This window comes from Lithobates pipiens, unplaced genomic scaffold, assembly GCF_037356315.1.
Source record: "Lithobates pipiens isolate NorthernLeopardFrog02 unplaced genomic scaffold, aLitPip1_a1.2 Scaffold_19, whole genome shotgun sequence".
NCBI lineage: Eukaryota > Metazoa > Chordata > Amphibia > Anura > Ranidae > Lithobates > Lithobates pipiens.
In genome coordinates, this window is record NW_027507764.1 from 509,995,805 (window position 1) to 510,010,125 (window position 14,321).

General features: G+C 43.3%; 1 protein-coding gene across 11 annotated transcripts in view; it reads right to left on the bottom strand.

Moving 5' to 3' along the window:
• UBR5 (ubiquitin protein ligase E3 component n-recognin 5) overlaps positions 1-14,321 on the bottom strand; it is a 113,809-nt gene that overhangs the window by 89,947 nt on the left and 9,541 nt on the right. The window lies entirely within an intron of this gene.

Consider the following 14,321-nt stretch of genomic DNA (forward strand, 5'->3'; position numbering starts at 1 on the left):
TGTAAAATCTGATAGGCTGGTTGTTGTACCCAAGTTGATCGCTCAATCAACTTGGATACAATCAGCGTTGCCCATACACGGTTCAAATCCCAACCAGTACCTGCTGAACCAGCCGAGATTCAAAACTGTCTATGGCTGGCTTAAGGTAAATTAATAATAATTTAATCACATGCAGTTACATAGATGGAGAACAGGATCTTAAAAGTCTAAAAAGTAATTTGACTGTGGAATTGTACTAAAGCACCAATCTACCAACTATCTGAAAATGCACCAAGGACATTTCACCTAATGCAACATGAATAAAAATTAGGTTGAGAAAGTATTTACAAGGCTCAGGAGAGATTAGGGAAGCACATTTGATGGAAAATGGATTTTCAGGTGTGTGCAGAAGAAAAGCCGTCACATATCTACGAACACCTCCATAGTGATTCTTGAATGGAGCTTTACCCCCAAGAAACAGGCAGTCTGTCATTGTCATGCTCTTTGGATATGCATACTTGTTCCCGATCAGAGACTAATGCCACGTACACACGACCGGACTTTCCGGCAGACTAGGTCCGAAGGGATTAGTCCGGACAATCCGATCGTGGGTGGGCTAGTCTGATTGTTTTTTTTTTAACTAAGGATGGACCTAGCAATAGAACACGTTTCAGATCTATCAGACGGACTCAACTCCGTACGGACTAAAATCGGGAAAACCGTTCATCTGTGTGCTGGTCCGATGAACCAAATACGAAGTAAGGGAAGCTATTGAACTTCCTTGTTTAGTCCCGTTTACATCATGTTCAAAATGAACGGACTTTGTCCGTTCGCGTGTGGCCAAGTCCGTTCGGAAAGTCCGTCGGAACTCCGCCAAAAGTCTGTCGGGCCTAGTCTGCCGGAAAGTCCGGTAGTGTCTACGCAGCATTAAAGTATTAGAGCCAGTAGTTCTAACATTAGAAGATGGTAAGCAATTCCTCCCAGGATACTGTGGAGGTGTGCCATCAAGAGGGCCTAGTAATCTGAGGTCCTGTAATGACAACTTGGCTGAGAAGAACACACTATCCATCGATAGATTGTGGGTGTAATGCCACGGTGCTGGAGACTGCAGAACTACAAGCCGACAGCCGCAAATGGCCGTCAGACCTTGTCGTTTTCCCATGGACAGAACACTGTGAATTGATGGCAGATTGTGACAGCTAGCGGGGGCCAGAATTACTTATCTCTATATTATTCTAGACCAGACTCTGGAGGCAGCAAAGCATCACAGCCAAGGAACTAACAAACATTCTCCAAATTTTTTTTTAAAAATAAAAAAAAAAGGGGAAGGAAGGAAAAGGTTATTTCAGAAGAAATGTAAAAATTCAGCTATACAACACACGGAATATTCAATTTTCAGGGTTCCCCCAAAATGCAAATACAAAATCTGCCAGTTTTGATAAACATCACGGCCAAATGTAATTTGAAAATGAACTTTAGCATAACAACCTTACAAAAAATTTTGAAACGGGGGATCCTCAAAAACACAAATTGTATATTTGTTATGCCATAGAGACTTCACGGCAGGGTGGATTAAAAAATAAATAAATAAAAAAAACTTTAAATTTTTATTCTATTTTAATAAAATGCTTTTGGAGTAAAAAATCTATCCAAAGAGTTTTCTATTTAGGATACATTAATAATTTAATTTATTCAGCATGAAATGGAGCTTAGTTATGTAGCATGCATGAGACTGTATAATTTTGCAATATTTAAATTTTTAGTAAGACATACATTCAATGAATGCAAGCTAAGATGACATGCACTGCATTCACACAATGTCACAGTAACCATGAAATAAAACAAAGTTCAGGAATATTCCGTTATCTAATTTTTTTTTTTATGTGTACATTGCATTTCGAAAATGTACAGTATTTTCCCCAACCAAGTTCTGAAAAGTTTCAAAGAAGTTCAAAGGACGTGGAGCCCTTCTGCTCCACCTCTTGGCTGTCAAGGGAGGCAGGAGTTGCTGTATAATTTAAACTCAACTTCATTTATCTGCAGATCAAGGGATAAGCTTTAGAGTCGGTTCACACAATTGCAATGCGAGAATCCTGCGAATCAACTGCAGGTTGCCGCATCGCAGCCGACATGCACGGCAGTTCACACTGCCATATGCAAACTGCTGGGGCGTGTCATATCTTAACACCCCCATTTCAGCTCACATATCGCACTGAGAACTGACAGTTCTGACATGATTCGGATCGCATGTGTGTGAACACACGTGATCCAATCCTGGTCCGAACAGAAAAGGGTCCTGTGCATGTTTGCACCGAATGCAGTGCGATATCAGCCATACTACCTGTATGGCTGACATCGCACTGCACAGACATTGCATGTAATGTGAACAGCAGTGCGCTGCGAATTACATGCAAAGTATGCCATCGCATTAGTGTGAACCGGCATTTAATGTGCATATGATGTCAGTTAAGACAAAACAGATTAAAAAAAAAAAAAACCCCACACACACACACACACACCACGGTTTAGGTTCGCTTAACCCCAAGTTTACCCTATTCAGCTCCAAAAACTCCTCCACCCCATTCTCCCCTTTATTACTTTTTCTGCCTTTTATCTTTTGAACCATTTCATTTTTTATTTATTTTTTTCTTAACCACTTGCCGCCCGCCCTATTACAAATTGACGGCGGCAAAGTGGTTTCATTATCCTAACCGGACGTCATATGACGTGATTAGGATAATAAGCCACTGCGCGCCCCCGGGGGCGCGCATCGCGGCGATCGTTGTTGCGGGGTGTCAGTCTGACACCCGGCAACTACGATCTCGGTAAAGAGTCTCCGACGGAGACTCTTTACCATGTGATCAGCCGTGTCCAATCACGGCTGATCACAGTGTAAATGGGAAGAGCCGGTGATCGGCTTTCCCTCACTCGCGTCTGTCAGACGCGAGTAGAGGAGAGCCGATCGGCTGCTCCTCTGACAGGGGGGGTCTGTGCTGATCGATTATCAGCACAGCCCCCCCGAGGATGCCCACACTGGACCACCAGGGACACCACTAGACCACCAGGGAAAAGGTAATAAAAATCCATAATCCTCCCTAGACCACCAGGGTGCCAGTCAGCACAATGGGTGCCAATCAGTGCCCATAATGGATGCCAATCAGTGGCCACAATGGGCATCACTGATTGGCATGCATTATTGTTTGGCACTGATTGGCATCCATTACTATAACACCGATGCCGCCTGAGTGCCCACCTGTGCCGCCTGAGTGCCCACCTGTGCCGCCTGAGTGCCCACCTGTGCCGCCTATCCATGCCCACCTGTGCCGCCTATCCATGCCCACCTGTGCCGCCTATCCATGCCCACCTGTGCCGCCTATCCATGCCCACCTGTGCCGCCTATCCATGCCCACCTGTGCCGCCTATCCATGCCCACCTGTGCCGCCTATCCATGCCCACCTGTGCCGCCTATCCATGCCCACCTGTGCCGCCTATCCATGCCCACCTGTGCCGCCTATCCATGCCCATCCGTGCCAGCTATCCATGCCCATCCGTGCCAGCTATCAGTGCCAATTTGTGCCACCTATCAGTGTCCGTCCGTGTCGCCCATCCGTGTCGCCCATCCGTGCCGCCCATCCGTGCCGCCCATCCGTGCCACTTCATTGGTGCCTCATTGGTGCCTCATTGGTGCCCATCAGTGCCACCTTATCAGTGCCCATCAGTGTAGCCCCATCAGTGCCCATCAGTGAAGGAGAAAACATACTTATTTACAAAGTTTTGAAACTGAAACAAAAAAAAACATTTTTTTTTTCAAAATTTTCGGTATTTTTTTATTTGTAGCGCAAAAAATAAAAACCGTAGAGGTGATCAAATACCACCAAAAGAAAGCTCTATTTGTGGGAAAAAAATGATAAAAATTTCATTTGGGTACAGTGTAGCATGACCGCGCAATTGTCATTCAAAGTGCGACAGCGCTGAAAGCTCAAAATTGGTCTGGGCAGGAAGGTGTTTAAGTGCCCTGTATTGAAGTGGTTAATTTTGCCAGTGTCACAATAACCACTTGCCTACTGGGCACTTTCACCTACTTCTTGCCCAGGCCAATTCCCCATGTGTACCCCTATGAAATTTTTATAATTATTTTCACACAAATAGAGCTTTCATTTGGTGGTAATAAATCACCACTGGGGTTTTTGATCTTTTGCTAAACAAAACTAAAAAAAAAAAAAAAAACTAAAAAAAAAAAAAAAAAAAAAAAAAAAAAAAAAAGTCCTAAACTTCAGTAGTTTGTTATAAAGTTTTGAAAACAGGTAATTTACCTCCTTCACTTATGTGCGCTAATGAGGCTGCACTGATTGAAACTGTTGGGGCAGCACTGATGATCAGTGTGGATGTCCCCCTTCACACCTGCCGGTTACCGGCTCTTCCCTCACCTCATGATGCGAGCGTGAGAAAAGGAATGCCGATAACCCGTAAGTGCGTTTACAACATGATCAGCTGTGATGGGCTCTTTAACCCAATTTGTGATCAGAAGGACACAGTGATCACTGAGCGTGTCAGATGCAAGCTGCAGCAGGCAAATGGTTCTGGGAGGACGTCAAGACACCCTCCCAGAACTGGATGACCATGCTATGGCAGTCATTCGACTATATAGTGAGGTCAGCAAATGGTAAAAAAAAATAAAAAAAAAAAAGGAAAATGAAAAATTACACTCACCTAGGTGGACACAGCATCGGTTCAATGCTGCATCTGTCCTCTGCTGCTTCTCAGACAGAACTGAGCAATCAAAGACAGCTGACTGCTCAGTTCTCGGTCTTCACAGAAGCGCTGGGCTGTGGAGGGGGCAAAAAAGCTGGCTCAATCTCTCAGTTGCTTTGCTGGGATCTCTCCAGAGGCTGGACCTGCTAAGTGACATCAGCCCTCTGTCGGCTGAAAACCATAGAAGTCTAGCCAAATAAAGCTCCCTGCGGAGTAGAGCTGTACAGTTAATCGATTCAACCCCTTACGATCTTAATCCAGCATTTCCACAAAAGTTGTAAAACGTCCCATGTACATTAAGCCATACACTTTCAATGCTTTTAAAAATGACTACAAACATCTGAACAGGCCTTCTCTGAAACCTTATTTACAAGTCAAAATCAGTATTTTTTGCTAGAAAATGATTTTGAACCCTAACATTTTTAGCAGATACACAACAGAATAAAATGGCAATGCAATATTTTGGGTCACACTATTTGCGCATTTATATACACGTGTATAGGGCTGCAACTAACGATTATTTTCATAATCGATTAATCGGCCGATTATTTTTTCGATTAATCGGATAAAAAAAAAAAACTGAAAAAAGGGGAGATTATATATATATATACACACACACATACATATACACACACACTATATATATATATATATATATATATATATATATATATATATATACACATATATACATACACACACACACACACACACACGTGTCCCCCCAGTATAGATGACACATTCCTCCCCTCTCACATGGTGTCACTGCCCCACCTCCTCTCAGTGCTCCCCTCCCCCCTCCGGTGTCTCGGGTTCTCACCCCTTCATGGTGACAGCGGCTCCTCCTCGTTATGCCGGGGTGGTGTGGGGCGGAGTCTCAGTCCGGACCCGCAACACATGACTCGGCCGATTCCTCCAAATGGAGCGAAGGGCACCCCGAAGCCGGGAGATCAATCACAGCAGCGCTGGAAAGCGGCCCAGCGAGGGCTTAACGCTCCTGCGCTCTGCAGCGGGTCTATCGGAAGGCTGGTGGGTAGAGGAGGGGGGAGGAGGAGCCGAAAGCAGCGCAGGCGCGTTGCTGGCGGGACAACAGCTGGGTGGAGAATGCAAGCAGGCGTAGCTGCATGGTCATGGACGTGGTGCATGCGTAGGACACGGGAGGATTCACAGGATTCTAACGGACCGGCAGGGGGGAAGGTGCAGACTAGGGGTGCAACGGATCAAAAAACTCACGGATCAGATCGTTCCTCAGATCAGAGTCATGGATCAGATCAATTTTCGGATAAGCAAAAAAAAAAAAAAACAACAACACTATCCCCGCCCCCAACAGCCACATTATTTAAATAAAAGGTATAACACTATCTCCCCCCCCAATAAAATGCAGCTTATTACAAGCATAAAAACAGTCAGCATATCACTGATGATTTGCGCCAAGCTCACCACCGATCAAAGTTCCTCCAAACAGACCACCGTGATGAGTCCCGGAATGCCTATTGGCGCAAATCGTCAGTGATATGCTATGTTTTTATGCTTGTCATAAGCTGCATTTTATTGGGGGGGGAGAGAGATAGTGTTGTACCTTTTATTTAAATCAACAATGTGGCTGTGCCGAGCAAGTGGAAAGGCTTAGATAGTAGTTAGCTGTTAGATTAGGTAATAAATGTAGTGGTACCTGCATAAAAAGTTTTGAATGAGGGCAGGCAAGGCATCCAGCATGACTCCTCCAGAATTCCTTCACTTGGGCTGACACAGGCTGAACGCCGCGCTGGGGGTGACGTCAGCGCGCAGCTCACCGCCGCCGGGTGTACCAAGATGGCCGCCAGCTCCGGAGCTAGGCTGAAACCGGGGCCTTTCCTAAGGCGGCGGCCCGCATGGTGCGGACCAACTAATCGATAATGAAAATCGTTGACAACGATTTTCATTATCGATTAATCGTTTCAGCCCTATGCATGTATATATATATGTATATATATATATATATATATATATATATATATATATATATATATATATATATATATATATATATATATATATATATATACACACACACACAGGTTACCGGTTTAACCCTCGTTCACATTGAATGCATTTCAGTGCGACATGGAAGACATTGTGCTGCTTCATGCACTGATATGCAAGTTGCACCCTAAATCACCAAAAGTAGTACAGAATCAAATTTTTCAAACTGATGCGGCATTGCAAAGTCAGCTTCACACCGATCTGAACAGTACCATTGTAAACATTAAGGTGCAACTCATCATGCGATTTGACCCGTCATCTCCTGACAGGTGGCCCCGGTGTGAATGGTGGCGAAGAGTTATAAAAAGGAGGTCTAGTGCTAAAAAATGAATGCGCATGCTCTAATGATCGTGGCAATGCCTCGCATGTGGTTTGAACATTTTACATATGCGTTCGCTTCTAATAGAAATAGGCTCTTTAATGAGCGATCTGGGGTCAAAAGACCCCATATTTCTTATTCACCATTAAAAGCAAAAAGAAAAAAAAAAACGTTGACACTGAAAAAAATATTTTTTAAAAATAAATGACGTATACATCCACTAGTCTGCTTGCATTTTGTGGGCAGGCGAGAAAGGGCTGCCGTGGAAGAGGTGGCTATGCACCGCCGGCAACCTGGGTTGAATGGGAGTCCTTCTCCCAGCGATCGCGGAGGGGAAGAGAGGATTATCAGAGCGCAGGGAACAGCGATAAGAGCTTTCATTTTACATTGCTGTGTGGCCCACCGCTTGCTGTCATACAGCCCCTACTCCTGGTCATCCATCCAATCCCAGGATTGGCGATCTGTCAAAGTTTCCTAGCCAGGGGGTGGGGCTGTATGTGACGTTGAGCAGCGTGAACAACAATTGAAATGAAAGCTTATCGCTGTGTTCCCTGCACTCTGATCATCTGGGCGGCTCTCCTGTTCCTCTCCTCCCCTGCACAGGTAGGCCGCATGGTTGGCACAGGATGAATTGGTGGGCATGGATAAAGTTAATATTTTTATAAACTGAATTCTGCATAAAACATTTAAGTGTCATTTCATGAGATAATTTATGAAGGCATGTTTAGGGGCGGGACAGGGTAGGGGTTGGGTGGGGCAACTGGTGGCAAGTAACCCTTGAGGCCTAGCTAGTAGCTCAGGACTTGAAATTGAGCCCCGACGTGTATATATACTGTGGACAGTTGGCAAGTGGTTAATATCAAGCCGATCCCCTGCATAGCTTTAAAAAAACACCACATACAGCCATTCCATATCATTAGGTCAGCTGTATACAGCACCTGTGGCTCCTGGGCAGGGAAACACATTTGAATTGTACAACTCCAGTTGGTTTAACCCCCAAGGCCCCACTTACATTAGCTCATTCCTATGCCCAAAAAAGGCTCCAGCTCCTTTTCGGGTGACAAGTCCTGCATCGCACAGCAGCCTAAGGCTTAATGTACATGGAAAAAAGGAAGGAAATCTGCGCTACAGTGAAAAAACAAATAAATGTGATGCAGCAATTCTAATATATACCAAAAATGCTATATACGTGTATATGAAAAAAGAAAAAAGAGAGAACTGCGCAATCCCTAATATTTCATATTAGGATATAAACCACCCCACAATGAAAAAGGTGCTCAATCTGACTTGAAAATCAAAAATCAACTCTATTAACTACATGCAAAATATGAAATAACATGCATCATCACCCATTATTGTAAACATAAACCTATTGGTATATAATGCTGAGTCTGCGTGTACCCAGTATTCAAAAAGAAGCGAATAAAATTTAACACAGTAAAAAATTAGTATAAATTAATATATTAGTAGTATAAAGTCCTTGTGAATTCAACTGAAAAACACCACGTGTCCAGGGGAATTGTCCAAATTCAGACCCTTTGTTGACGTGAAGCAAATTGAGGTGCACCACCACCAAACAGATAACAGTGGCCCCTTACCAGATGCCCCAGTGGGGAGAGCTTTATCATAAATCAGGTCAGGAAATACGTCAGTCTTGAATCATCCGAGACAGGAAAAACCCTTTGGAGCAGGACTCAAGTGTATTCCAATGGAAAAGCAAAAAGGTCCACCATAGGAAGAAAAAATACTCCAAATAGTGTAAAATCATTTAAAGGGGTTCTGCACTCAGAATAAAACATTTGCCCATTCTCTTGCCTCTAGTTAATATATTTCATAATGCCACCTGTTTTTTTTTTTTTTTGCATTCACCTACCTTTTGTAATCTTTAGTAGTTTATTTTAAACCCCTGCGGCGATGGGCGGTCTCTTGCGGGGATCAGCGTCATTTCCTGCTGAAGCCCGCACTGTCTCCTGGGATCTCGTTCGTGTAATCCCAGGAGACATTGCGGCTAATGCACCCGACATCTCGCGAGATCTCGGGTGCTACAGCCGACATCTCGCGTGATTTCGGTAATGCTGTAATTACCGAAATCACGCGAGATGTCGGCTGTAGCACCCGAGATCTCGCGAGATGTCGGGTGCATTAGCCGCAATGTCTCCTGGGATTACCCGAACGAGATCCCAGGAGACAGTGCGGGCTTCAGCAGGAAATGACGCTGATCCCCGCAAGAGAGTGCAGAACCCCTTTAATAAAAATAAACATAAAAAGAAATGCACTTACAAAAGTAAAAGGACACAGGGCATATCATCAAATGGACAAGCGTCGGTCGATCGCGAACTCCAATCGATATCCCATTCAGTAACAGTTCTGTTGAGGCATAAAAGCGTGTCACGCCACCCAACGCGTTTCGTGAAAAGATCACGTCGTCCTGGGGTGTGGGTGACACGCCATGATGCCTCTATTATATAGTAAAAAACTGGCCCAAGCCACCTCCTCCATTGGACGGTTCTACTCCACTTCCGGGTTCATCCCCGAAGTGGGGCATATAGGCCATGGGACGCAACCCTTGAAAAAAAAACTTCCCCACCCACAAATTAGGGAATATAAAATAAATGTGAAAAGACCGTTTACCAATATCCCTAACCGCAAGCACGGAAACCCAAAAAAAACAATGTCCTTGTCGGCTAATGGGACCGCCTCGTTCCGTACCCACGGAACAGAGCCAAGCCTCACCATCACCGCCAATGAGAAAAGGGAACAGAGGACCAGAGCGGCGGAAGTGACGCATATCAATGCAATCACCCGTCCCTCTATAGTCCGCAGCTTCAAGGTGATGCCCCTTTCAACGGCGTGATGACGTGCCGTGCGTACTGGACGGATACAGCGCGTCACCACCCAACACAGAAGTGTGCGCACTCCATCTTAACCAGGCCTCGTTTACATTGCACTCCGGGAGCGGAATGTCTAGGGGGTTTGATGGGGATTGCGGCATGTGTGCCATATTTACCAATGTTTCACCTACTATCTAGCTAGGGATGGTCTTTCGGATTTGAGTCTTGTACTCAGTCTACAATACGTGTATTTAAATTAGATGGGCTTAACCACACAGCGAGTTAGGCATTAGTTACATAGTGTTGATTCATGTTTTATTTACTTTCATTTTCTTTTAATTGATGCTTGGGATTATTTGTAACCTGTTTATATCAATATCACCATTGGGTCAAGTCCCCTCCTCCCCCCTGTTCTTTTTCTTTTAAATTTTTTTCTCGGGTCATCTGAGTACCATTTTTTGAGTTTGGCACCCGTGGCCCTGTTCCTTTATGATTTTGGAACATATCTACATGGGCCGGGTTTCCGATCCTCTCGTTTTTCAGGGTAGAGCTATTTACCATCTTCGGTGCCTCTTATTTCCTATTTGATAGGAGGCGTGGCCTAAGTGGAGCGCATGCGTCTTCTGTCGCTCCACTTGTGCAATGTAAACGAGGCCTGCTTAAGATGGAGCGCGCACACTTCCGTGTTGGGTGGTGAGGCGCTGTATCCGTCCAGTACGCACGGCACGTCATCACGCCGTTGAAAGGGGCGTCACCTTGAAGCTGCGGACTATATTTGGACGGGTGACTGCATTGATATGCGTCACTTCCGCCGCTCTGGTCCTCTGACCCCTTTTCTCATTGGCGGTGATGGTGAGGCTTGGCTCTGTTCCGTGGGTACGGAACGAGGCGGTCCCATTAGCCGACAAGGACATTGTTTTTTTTTGGGTTTCCGTGCTTGCGGTTAGGGATATTGGTAAACGGTCTTTTCACATTTATTTTATATTCCCTAATTTGTGGGTGAGGAAGTTTTTTTTTTCAAGGGTTGCGTCCCATGGCCTATATGCCCCACTTCGGGGATGAACCCGGAAGTGGAGTAGAACCGTCCAATGGAGGAGGTGGCTTGGGCCAGTTTTTTACTATATAATAGAGGCATCATGGCGTGTCACCCACACCCCAGGACGACGTGATCTTTTCACGAAACGCGTTGGGTGGCGTGACACGCTTTTATGCCTCAACAGAACTGTTACTGAATGGGATATCGATTGGAGTTCGCGATCGGCCGACGCTTGTCCATTTGATGATATGCCCTGTGTCCTTTTACTTTTGTAAGTGCATTTCTTTTTATGTTTATTTTTATTAAATGATTTTACACTATTTGGAGTATTTTTTCTTCCTATGGTGGACCTTTTTGCTTTTCCATTGGAATACACTTGAGTCCTGCTCCAAAGGGTTTGTTTCCTGTCTCGGATGATTCAAGACTGACGTATTTCCTGACCTGATTTATGATAAAGCTCTCCCCACTGGGGCATCTGGTAAGGGGCCACTGTTATCTGTTTGGTGGTGGTGCACCTCAATTTGCTTCACGTCAACAAAGGGTCTGAATTTGGACAATTCCCCTAGACACGTGGTGTTTTTCAGTTGAATTCACAAGGACTTTATACTACTAATATATTTATACTAATTTTTTACTGTGTTAAATATTATTCGTTTCTTTTTGAATACTGGGTACACGCAGACTCAGCGTTATATACCAATAGGTTTATGTTTACAATAATGGGTGATGATGCATGTTATTTCATATTTTGCATGTAGTTAATAGACTTGATTTTTGATTTTCAAGTCAGATTGAGCACCTTTTTCATTGTGGGGTGGTTTATATCCTAATATGAAATATTAGGGATTGCGCAGTTCTCTCTTTTTTCTTTTTTAATGTACATGGGACAACCTCTCCTGAATGATTTAACTTGACAGATGGTCCATTTTGCAGTTTTTTTGTTTTTTTAATAGCCAAAAATTAAAAACGCCTGTAAACAAAAATGTGGCTAAATGCGAGTAACCGCGTTTGGCATCAGAAATTTCAGCAGTCTGAACTCATTTTTTTGCCTTCAAAGAAAAGCCTATAAAACGCAACTGTCTAAAAAAAAATAAAAATAAAAAATACATTAAACGACCCTGTGTATACATTAGAGCTGCACAATCGTCAAGAATCGTTATCGCAATCTTGACTAAAGTGTTTCACAATTCTTTCTATGTAAAGAATTCTCTCTGCTCTTCTGAAGCCACAGCCTTCAAAAGAAAGGAAGGAGAAAAACTGGGCAGTCTGCCAAGAATCAAAACATTCTTTATCAGGTTGAACTCAAGTATAAAACATTGTAACAATTTGTCAATGGAATAGACAGTGCAAGTGAAAAAAGTTTCACCACTTAAAGTGGTTGTAAACCCTTACAAACCACTTTGACCTACAGGAAAGCCTAGATTAAGAGGGCCAAGAAATATCTACATTTACAAAATATCTATATTTACAAAAAGACAGACACAGCTGTCTACTGCGCATGCACGTTAGTGGCTGGCTCCTGTGTCAGGCAAGTGACACAAAATGGGCTACTATGAGATGTATAGTAGCCCATTATGCTTTACCTTTGCAGGGAGACAAAGGAAGTAAACCCATCAGGGTTTACTTCCTCTTTAAACACTAAACCGTTTTTTGGCAAATAAAAAAAAAAGTTTTTAAAAACACCCTGTCATGACGAGCTTGCGCACAGAAGCGAACGCATACGCGAGTAGCGCCCGCATATGAAAACGGCAGTCAAACCACACATGAGGTATCACCGCAATCGGTAGAGCAAGACCAATAATTCTAGCCCTAGACAACCTCTGTAACACAAAAAATGCAATCTGTAGAATTTTTTAAATGTCGCTTATAGAGATTTTTGAGGCTAAAAGTTTGACGCCATTCCACGAGCGGGCGCAATTTAAGCGTGACATGTTGAGTATCAATTTACTCGGCATAACATTATCTTTCACAATACAAAAAAAAAAAAAATTTGCTAATTTTACTGTTGTCTTATTTTTTTATTCAAAAAAGTGAATTTTTTTCCAAAAAAAAGGAGCGCTTGTAAGGCCGCTGCGCAAATACGGTGTGAAAAAAACAAGTATTGCAATGACCGCCATTTTATTCTCTAGGGTGTTAGAACCCCCAAACATTTTATATTGTTTTTTTTTTCTAAGTAATTTTCTAGCAAAAAACTGTTTTAAACATGTAAACGCCGAGTCTGAAAATGAGGTCTGGTCCTTAAGTGGTTAAAAAAAAAAAAAAAAAAAAAAAAAGGAGGAAAACATTTTTTTCCCCCATGTGTCAATTGAGCCTAAAAAATTATTTTCTACTTTTAAATGTCACGAAGAACTCCATTTTAATCCAGCATCTTGTCCAAAACCACATCTGTTTCTTAGAAACGCCAAATTACTTCTATAGCTCTTTTCTTTAAAAAAAATAAAATAAAATCTCTCTGCACACTCCCACGGAGGTTCTTTTCCCTTCACTTCAGCCTGAGTTGTATTGCAGTCATGTGCACTGCGCTAATCAAACTACACAACAGTAATCATCGCGCCTACTGATTCTAATGTGCACTCTGTGCTGTCTGAGTGGTGATATGAATGGAGGATGCAGTGAGCAGAAGCATGTAAGGGCCTCCCATTCATACCTCTATTGTAGCCTCTCTTGAAAGTAAGCACTTGTGGGGCTACAATCCTACAGAGCAGAAACACACCAGAGCAACCTCCTACAGGAGCAGAGCAGATTATATATCTATATAGAGGTGCTATTAGGAGGTACAAAAAGTGACAGATGTAATGAATTTGATATTTTCTTATTAGGTTTAGTGACACTTTAAAAAGATAAAATGTAATGAAGTAACAGCAACATATCAGGAGGCAACAGATAAAGAAAAAAAAAACCCGACATCTGCAACAGCTGCTACAGAGTATTGGCTGAAACAGAAAGCTCTGCAGATGGATGGGCGCCTTCCATGAGGCTAGGCCTCTTCCAGCTAACACGTGACAAGGCAGCATGAAAATGTGTCACCAGGTCAGAGCAAAAACTTCTGACAGGCCTGCAAGGCTGAACCGCTAGAGATTATATATTCACAGCACAAAGTCTACATCACTTCTCTCTACAGACAGTATATTAACAGTAACATTCACGTGAAATGGCAAAACAAGTATTCAAAACATACTGACCCTCATAACCAAAATTTCTCTTTTTTTTAGAAAAGATATGCAAGTGAAGATGCCAATCCCTGAATTACTAGATCACTGATTTTCAGGCAGAGGATAAAAACAATTGAGATGTTTTCAATTCAACAGCAACAAGGAAAAATCATAACTTCTCAGGCCTGCTGTACGCGGCTGCTGAGTTTTTTTTCAGCTGCCCCTGAACT